At 43.3% G+C, this 9970-nt stretch overlaps 2 long non-coding RNA genes across 2 annotated transcripts in view; both read left to right on the forward strand.

Annotated features, from left to right (window-relative positions):
* Positions 1–9683, forward strand: part of LOC143703542 (uncharacterized) — a 38220-nt gene extending 28537 nt beyond the window's left edge. Inside the window, exons 2-3 of the long non-coding RNA XR_013191151.1 lie at positions 9367–9416; positions 9450–9683. This is a non-coding gene — a long non-coding RNA (uncharacterized LOC143703542). The remainder of the gene's footprint in view (positions 1–9366; positions 9417–9449) is intronic.
* LOC143703411 (uncharacterized) lies at positions 3858–4505 on the forward strand. Its single transcript, XR_013191017.1, has 2 exons — positions 3858–3927; positions 4068–4505. It is a non-coding gene; the product is annotated as an uncharacterized LOC143703411 (long non-coding RNA).
* Positions 9684–9970: the final 287 nt, after the last annotated feature.

The raw sequence follows: 9970 nt of genomic DNA on the forward strand, positions 1-9970 counted from the left end.
GTGGGTAAAGCATATTCGGCAGCAGGTCAGGCTGCGTCATGTCTGCATACTATGTCAATCTTGCAGGCATACCAGGCTGATCTGCTAAGGGACATGAGTGAGAGTGAGGAGGTCAGTACTGACGTAGTTCGCGAACTGCGTCAGGCTGCTGATTTATCCCTGCGTGCCACCAGAGAATCGGCCAAATTAATGGGTCGTTCTATGGCAGCTCTGGTGGCCGCAGAAAGACATTTGTGGTTAAATCAGACTAATATAAAGAGAGAGAAAAAGCTTTTAAAAAGTTTCTTCCCCTTAAAGTTCATGTCCCTGGGGCTGCTGGGCGGGAGCAGCCCCGGCCATCTTCGAGCTCATCACATAGAGCGCAGCAGAGGCAGAGTGTCGCGTCTCGTGCTCCCCCTGCTGGACAGTGGGCTCAGCCACGACACTCTCAGCCGAAGCCTTCTCCCAGTAGAACTGATCTGAGGACAGTTATATTGGCTAAGAAGGCTTCGGCTAAGAAGAAGTCCTGACGCCAAGCCGTTCAGGATGCTGAGGGTGGTCCCCACCGAGGCGGAAAGGTGTTCACCTCTTTTTACGGTGCCCATTCCTCCTCGGTGCCCTCAGGGGCTCGTTCTGCCAACCCCGCCTTTATGCCGGGGCACAGACGATCCCAGCGAGCGCTTTCCCGAGGGACGCTCGCTCCCTCTGAGGAGGGTCTCAGAGCGGTCAGACCAGTTGTTCCCTGCCGGTGCGCCGTTACAGGGCGCTGCGTCTGCTGCTCAAGTTACACCAGAGGCCAGTCTCGAGAGGCTGGTACCCTTAGTAGAATTTCTGGCAGAGTGGAAAAGCCTTCCAAAAATATCTCATTGGGTCCTGCAGACAGTAGAAAAGGGTTATGCTATCCAGTTCAGTTGTCGTCCACCAAAATTCAGAGGGTATTCTGCACACAGTGGTGGGCCCCGAGCAGGCTCTGGTATTGGAATAAGAGGTGAAAACGCTCCTTCAAAAAGAGGCTATAGAACGGGTTCCTCCTCCCAGTTTGGAGTCAGGTTATTACAGCCGATATTTCATCGTTCCAAAGAAGGATGGGGGGTTGCGTCCAATTTTAGACCTGCGCATATTGAATCGCTCGGTAGGGAAGCTAAAATTCAAGATGCTCACTATCAAGCAGATCGTGTCTCAAATCAGGTCCGAGGACTGGTTTGTCACGATAGATCTGAAGGACGCATACTTCCATGTGTCCATCCTTCCACAACACAGGAAGTTCCTGAGGTTCGCCTTCGGGGGCGAGGCGTACCAGTACAGGGTTCTTCCGTTTGGCCTAGCTTTATCTCCCCGCACTTTCACGAAATGCATGGATGCAGCACTAGTGCCTCTGAGGCTTCAGGGCATTCGTATTCTCAATTACATCGACGATTGGTTGATTTTAGCTCAGACCGAGCAGATGGCGGTTCGGCATCGAGATGTCGTCCTCGCTCATATCAGAAAGTTGGGGTTGAGGCTGAACGCAAAGAAAAGTGTATTATCTCCTTCCCAGAAGACCACTTTTCTGGGTGTCGTTTGGGATTCGGTATCGATGCGGGCGCGACTCTCTCCGACCCGCATCGCTTCGATTCTCTCAGCTGTGAAACAAGTGAAGCTAGGCCAGCTACTCACTGTCAAGCAGTTTCAGAGACTGTTGGGTCTGATGGCAGCAGCGTCCAACGTTATACCTTATAGTGGTCGCCCAGCCCAAGGTCTGTGGCAGGATCATCATCTTTCGTGGCACATAAATTGTCTAGAGATGTTGGCTGTGTTTCAGGCTCTGAAACACTTCCTAACAGACCTGAGAGGCCATCATGTGTTAGTTCAATCAGACAACACGTCGGTGGTCTCTTATATAAATCATCAGGGGGGCCTGCGGTCTCGCCGGCTTTACAAGTTGGCCCGTCAGATCCTCCTGTGGTCCCAAGGGAAGCTACTATCTCTGAGAGCAATGTATCTCCCTGGGTATTTGAATGTGGTAGCAGACTCCCTGTCGAGGCAGGGGCCGAGGCCAGGGGAATGGAGACTCCACCCCGAGGTGGTGGAGCTCCTTTGGTTGAGTTTCGGTCGCGCCGAGGTGGACCTATTCGCTTCCAAGGAGACCACTCATTGTCATCGGTGGTTCTCCATCACTCTTCCAGCCCCCCTGGGGTTGGATGCTATGGTGCAGCCGTGGCCGAGGTCACGTCTGTACGCCTTTCCCCCGATTGCTCTGTTACCAGGAGTTCTGGAGAGGGTCCGCCGGGACGGGGTCAGTCTACTACTAGTAGCCCCGTTCTGGCCGGCCCGAGTATGGTTTGCGGACCTGATTTCTCTCCTGGACGGTTCTCCTTTGGAGCTCCCGGTCAGGAGGGATCTACTCTCCCAGGCGGGGGGCACGATACTTCACCCCCGCCCAGAATTGTGGAAACTGTGGGCTTGGCCTCTGAGGGGGCCCAGCTCATAGACTCCGGTCTCTCAACCGAGGTTGTTGAGACCATTCTTAACTCCAGAGCTCCATCCACGAGGAAGCTTTATGCCTTGAAGTGGAAACTTTTCACTTCTTGGTGTGGAGAACACCTGCAGGACCCAGTTAACTGCCCAGTGGGTGCAGTGCTGGAATTCCTGCAGGAGCGCTTCTCCACAGGGTTATCCCCCTCCACACTAAAGGTGTATGTGGCGGCACTAGCTGCTTACCACGTCCCTTTCAGTGGAGTTTCTCTTGGGAGACACCCGCTTATAACTCGTTTCCTCCGTGGCACTTTGAGGCTGAGGCCAGCAGTTCGTCCGAGGGTGCCGACTTGGGATCTGGCCATTGTATTAGAAGGTCTTTCCCTAGCTCCTTTTGAACCTATCGAAGAAGTTCCCGAGAAGTTTCTCACTTTTAAGACTATCTTTTTGCTTGCTATCTCTTCACTAAAAAGAATCGGAGATTTGCAGGCTCTGTCGGTTTCACCCTCGTGCCTGGAATTTGCACCTGGCATGGTTAAAGCTTTTCTGCATCCTAGACCAGGTTACGTTCCTAAGGTTCCTACTAATATTGTTAGACCTACGGTTCTGCAGGCTTTCTGTCCTCCTCCATTTATGTCATCGGACCAGGAGAAACTTAATTCACTCTGCCCTGTTAGGGCATTAGACGCTTATGTCCACAGAGCTGCCCTGTGGAGGAAATCAGAACAACTTTTTGTATGTTTCGGGCCACCCAGGAAAGGGTGTCCGGCGTCTAAACAGAGAATGAGCAAGTGGGTGGTTGAGGCTATCTCACTTGCTTATGAGTCGGCTGGCCAGCCTTCACCTTTGGTTGTCCGAGCTCACTCTACCAGGAGTATGGCTGCTTCTAAAGCTCTTTTGTCGGGGGTTTCCCTGAGTGATGTTTGTGATGCGGCTGGATGGTCTTCACCGCATACTTTTATTAAGTTCTATGACCTAGACTTAAGCTCTACCCCTGGGGCACAGGTGCTCTCGTCCTCTGTGCGCTAGTCTCACATGACGGTCATTTGGTCCTATGGCGACGTGGGTATTCGCGTTCCCGCAGCGTTTGACGCAGCTCGAAGTTCCCTTGAAAGGGAACGTCTCGGTTACGTATGTAACCCTAGTTCCCTGATAGGGAACGAGACGCTGCGTCGCTCCGCCATACTCCCGGCACTCCCGTTAGCGCTTCCTTCAAGCCTATCAGAAGCTAATGCGCTTGTGTTTTTGGGGTGCTTTATAGTTTCCTGGTCGATGACGTCACCCGCCTATGACGTTTCATCTCTCCATTGGGCTGATTCCATACGTGCTTCATGACGCACAACGCAGGGGCGTTCCCGCAGCGTTTGACGCAGCGTCTCGTTCCCTATCAGGGAACTAGGGTTACATACGTAACCGAGACGTTTCATCTTACAAGAACCTGCAGGGTCCTGAAGGACCAGGCTAGTGTACTATCAGATGACCTGGCCACACAGAGTACACATTTCTTAATGCGTTTTACTTCATTTAGTTATATTACACTGCTTTAGAGATGATTATTCATAGAAACTGCCATATTGATGTATTGGTGCACACTTCAAATATGTTTTTGTTGTATATCCCAATTTTATTTTTAGGCTACCCTTCAGGACTTTCTGGTCAAGCTTACCATGGCCTGTACAGTGCTGTCCTCCAAAAACTTGAGGAGCTCAAGACAGACCTGGTAGCTGTGAAAGAAACATACTCACTAATAGTAGTAGGTGGGAATGATGGAACTGTTGAAGAAGACTCATATGAGCATGTCTCCACAGATGCCTCTACAGATGAAGAATTATAGATTTTGTCCTCTCCACTGCACAAATCATAATGCATGTTATAAGTTTTTTTTAATTACTTGTTTGAATCAACCAGATGTATCTCATCTGAATGTAAATAGGGCAACTGTTGTGGTAATCTCCTTTGTTTTAGTGAGAAGTATCCATGTACGCAGTGGGAAATATGTGTTTAGTTGGCCGTTGAGAGAATGCCATGCTCTCTCCCCATTGTAAAGAATAAAACCTTGAACCTCAACTTTCTATCACTGCCTGACTGATTCTTAATTTCTTAATTAAAAAAAATTGTCATTGTGTCACAGGTTGGTTACAGTTTGTAATTTTTATCTTCAACACATGTGTATTTCTACATAATACATATTTACTACGTTGACAAATTGATCAACAATAGAATTCACTTTTTACAACACATGTAAGATCCAATACATAGAATGCAATACATAGACTAGCATCTGAACTTGCAACCCTGATACTGCATGCTCAGTGATGTCATTGAACCTTTTGATTATGGGCTTAATAAGTAAAAATCGACTATAAAACATGGATGCAAACAACTTAGGATCATGGCATATACCATATGGATGGCAACATCATTTAGGATGGTGAGGAAGGAAAAAGACATCTCATGGATGACATCACACAAGCATACACACTGAAAGAGAGGTAGAGAATGACCCCATTTTATTTTCATTCTTGTACCACTTTCAACTATATTGCCTCTACACAATTATAATATGTTTTAATTTAACTCCAAATTTGGGTAAGTCGTTGCAGATACTATGAAGGAGAAAAACATCAGTTTTTAACTTAAACTTAATGTATATCATAATCAAAAAATGTTATGGTCATCAGGGTAACTTGATACAGGGTAGTATTTTTTTTTTTTTTTAGCATATATTGTCAGCATGAAAAGAAATAGTAAAGTAACATAATATTTGTTGTTGTTCTATAGTTGTGGTAATATAAACAATAGTAATATAAACAAATTACTTTACCCAATACTGTACTAAGTTTTCTACAACTATAGACTATACTACTACACTACAGTTTACTGTAGTAAAAACTAAAGTATTCTACGGTATTTATTACAGTTTATCAGTTCACTATAGTACAGTATGCTGTCCATTAAAGTGTTGTAAATACTATAATACAGTATACTACAATTTACTATAGTAAATACTATTGTTTCACGTCCGAAAGTAAACGCAAAATAAATACAAACAGCGCCATATTCACCCAAATAGCATTATTCATATAAAGCACAATAATCCTTACACTGCTAACACAAAATGCATTATTGTGTAGCTATGCTAACTGATAATTTCTAAGCACAAGGGGGCAGTTTAGTAAAGCCATATGGCCAAACAAACGTTTTAAAACTCCGGCTGCAGTAAAACATTTATATACTCTGATCACAGATGGTTTTATAACCCTATTTTAAGCTCTATTTTGCCAACAGGACGAGCTGTGGTGCTGGTGATGTTTTTATTAAGCTGCACCAAAATTTAAACTAACATCTTTACTTTTTCTTAACATAGATCATCTAAATACAGTGTAAGTACGATTTCGGCTGTACTATATGTTTGATATATTCCGTAGATGTATCTTTTTACAACCCTATTCACAGCAATACTTTGCTAACAGGAAGAACTACAAATATGATGCTAATTTGTATCACGCTGCATGACGCTGCTATAGGGAATTGTAGTTTTAAATAAATATAACTTATTACTTAAAATCTGAAGTTATAAATACTGAATTAAGAGTACACTTAGGGATTTAAGTGGATGTTAATAGCATTTGTGTGATAATATTTTAAATATCTAACTGCTAAATAGGTGAAAATCAATTTTGACCATAATTGACTGCACCCCCTTTTAGTGACTCTATCAATAAGAGTATAGTCACATAGTTAAAGTCAAGAGCTCTCTATAACAATTGGTCCCATGTCTGTAGCCCATTCTGTTCCTGAATGACAAGGCTTTCAACATGCACTGAGGTCAAGGTTCAGAGGTCAATATTTCAAAGCAGGAGCCATTGCCATCCTTCATACTGGCATATATTACTCTCCAGGCCGAGACCTTTCCAACAATGTATTTGGTTTAGTCCTATGTCAAGGCTTTAATTTCAACATTTCATGGACACAGCCCTGTCCCAGGCTTGGTTTCAGTGAGGCCTTTGGAGGCCAAACCTCCAGCCTCCTACCTCACAGGCAATGCCATCACAATTGTGTTTATTACAGTAGTACACATATGTACGTATCACACCCAAGTAAAATATGCACTATTTAAGCATTTTTGCACGAGTCATGAACTTGTGGGCATCTGCATTAGTCTAAAGAGTCAGCCAATTAGGTGTCCAAATAGAACTTTCATAGGAAGATCATTGTAAATGTCTTTACTGTCACTTTTGATCAATTTAATGTATCCTGCCTGAATAAAAGTATAAGCCTACTTTCTTTAATTTTCTTTCTTAAATATGTATTCTGTTAAATTCACACAACAGGCAATGCCATTACAATTGTGTTTATTACAGTAGTGCACATACAGTATGTATGCATCAAGACAAAGGAATATATTTCTCCATACAGTTATACAGGATGTCAGTAAAAGTGGATTTTATTTATGTCTATATTGATGTACAATTCGACGATACAATATGGAAAGCATAACAGAAAAAACATCTATGCTTTGAATTCCATTTGATGGTGTTCTTCAACAAGTATTATATAGATATTGCATACATAACATACATACACACATACAGTATAATATGGAAATACTGAAGTAAAGTACATCAGAATCATACTTGGCAATATTACATACCCTGTCAATGTACTTAATCAGATTTTTTACATGCAAAAACCTCAGCAACAGTTAAGTTGGCAGATTGAAACGGTTTCTGCACAATAAAGTTAGTAGTCTTATGGGGGCAGAGCCCTATTGTTTTCCTTAGGATTATTTATTATTATTATTATAATAATAATTATTATTATTTTACTATCTTTTGGGCACTTTTGGGGCCCTTAACGTGCTCAAAAACTCTTGAAACTTTGCACACGGGTCAGAACCCGTCAGGGTTGATGGCGCTGGATGGCGCTGATGGCGCTGGATGGCTTCAGCGCCATCAGGGCCGGGCTGAAGCTGGTACCCGGGCGTGGCAGGGGGGCTCGACAGCGCCCTCTGGAAGTGGTAAAAAATCTTGGTCCATAAATCAAACACGCTTGCATGTAATAATATGAAACTCGGTTCACATATAGATCTCATTGGTTCATATGTCCTTCGTACTTTTACTTTGTACGCCAGCCCAACAGGAAGTCGGCTATTATGGGTTGTTTGGAAACTCATGCTCAGGAATTTGAAACACGATCGTCACCAAACTCGGTGAGCATGAAGTCAAGACATTGAGGATGAAAAATTGCCAGGGGATTTTTGATATCTCGAACGGTTTGGCCGTGGCGATGAAACAAATTTATTGCGAATAATGGAAACAGGAAGTGCGTTATAACTTCTGCATACAATTGACTGATCTTGATGAAACTTTAGCAGTGTGTTCGCTGTAAGAGGCCGATCACATGGATGTGACTATTGTGAGTCAAAGTTATAGCGCCACCAACTGGCAGCAGGAAGTGTGTCACTTTCAAAATGCTTTTAAATCACCCTCTTATTTTTACCCGATTTGCTTAAAACTTTATGTGTATAATGTAAACACACGGCAGATGTAGACCTGTGAAAGGATTATTGATATCTTAGATACTGTTGCCGTGGTAACGCATCAAACTTTAAGATTATTTTTTGATGCTTTTGAGACTCTTAGCATACTTGAAATTGCATGAAACTCGACAGACACATCACATTTATTAGCCAGTAGACATGTGCAAAATTTCAGAAACGGGCGTGGTGCAGGGGCTCAGTAGCGCCACCTTTTGACAAAAGTGGGGGAGTTAGGTCTATACTTTTATCTACAATCTTAAAACTCAGTATGTATATTGTTCATATCGAGCTGGACAACTTTCTAATTTACAGTTATTAGTTCAGACCAACAGGAAGTCAGATATTTTGGTTTGAATGTGGATGTTTTGGAGAATTTTCTCTTCCTCTCTCTGACCCTACGTCTCTCCGTGTGTTTGGGGGGAGGGGGATTTGTCTGCTGAGTGAGAATGCTTTTATTTTTTATATACTTCTCCTAGAGAATTAATCCAAACACCACGAAACTCGGTCAGCATGAAGTCAAGACATTGAGGATGATAAATTGCCAGCGGATTTTTGATATCTCGAACGGTTTGGCCGTGGCGAGGAAATTAATTTATGACTAAAAAAGGACACATAAAGTGTGTTATAACTTAGTTAGTTTTACCTACAGTTACAAAACTTGGCGTGTATATTGTTCTCTTCAAGCCGAACAACTTTCTAATTTACAGTTATTAGTTCCGACCAACAGAAAGTCGGATATTGTGGTTTGAATGTGGATTCTGATAATTTTCTCTCCCTCTCTCAGACAGAGAGAGTGTTCCCTGCCATTCTCTGTGTGTGTGTGTGTAGGGAGGGTGAGAAGGAAAGGGGGGGGGGGGGGGGGGGTCTCTTCCAGTGAAAGTTTAAACACAAAATCATAAATAAGGCTATACTGCCCTCTTGTGTCCAAAATTATATTTATATATAAATATATTACGTATGTGACTGAGGATGTTGTGTTTTATAGCGAGTGCACACAAATATAAGTAAACAGTTTGCAGTCTGAATGATGTCCTGTATGAAAAAAAATGAAGGAGTATGTTTCCACTGTTCACACACACACACAGTTCGATCGCGCCCGCGCCCGCGCCTCTCTCTCTCACACGCGCGCACACACACACACACACACACACACAGTTCGATCGCGCCCGCGCTCTCTCTCTCTCTCTCTCTCTCTCTCTCTCTCTCTCTCTCTCTCTCTCTCTCACACACACACACACACACACACACACACACACACACAGTTTGTTGGCGCGCGCCTCTCTCTCAAGCTGGAGTGTGTGTGTGCGCGCGAGAGAGGCGCGCTGGCGCGATAGAACTTTGTGTGAGAGAGAGAGAGAGAGAGAGAGAGAGAGAGAGAGAGAGAGAGAGAGAGAGAGAGAGAGAGGAGCGGGCGCGATCGAACTGTGTGTGTGTGTGTGTGGTGTGTGTGAGAGAGAGAGAGAGATAGATAGAGAGAGAGAGAGAGAGAGAGAGAGAGAGAGAGAGAGAGAGAGAGAGAGAGAGGCGCTGAAATCATTTTATACGGAAAACAATTATTTATAATTCAGATGAGAATAAAGTTAGTGTTAATTAAAATTATAAGGAACATTTAGTTTTTATGTTCTGAATATCATTAAAACAGAAAAAGCAGAGACAACATAATGATGAATAATCTTAAGATATTATATCGTATGCTATGTGTTGTGAATACACCCATGTTAAACATTAAAATGTACTTCCATTGCATATCATAGGACACATAAGCGTAAAATATAATTACATTAATAAACCTGTACATATAATTACATTAAACAACCTCTACAAAGACCTCCAGATAAATACTGGGCTTCTATATTTACACATTTAAGTGCTGAAAAACATATTGAGCTATGACATCCTATGACATTAAGAAGTATTCTATATTTAAATTATCTCATAAATGTGGCTATTGTGGTTCAAGATCATAGGCCCTGTCCCAAATGGCACACTTCATAT

Source organism: Siphateles boraxobius, unplaced genomic scaffold (assembly GCF_051911475.1).
Source record: "Siphateles boraxobius isolate OS27281-9 unplaced genomic scaffold, OSU_SipBor_1 11, whole genome shotgun sequence".
NCBI classification, from domain to species: Eukaryota; Metazoa; Chordata; class Actinopteri; order Cypriniformes; family Leuciscidae; genus Siphateles; species Siphateles boraxobius.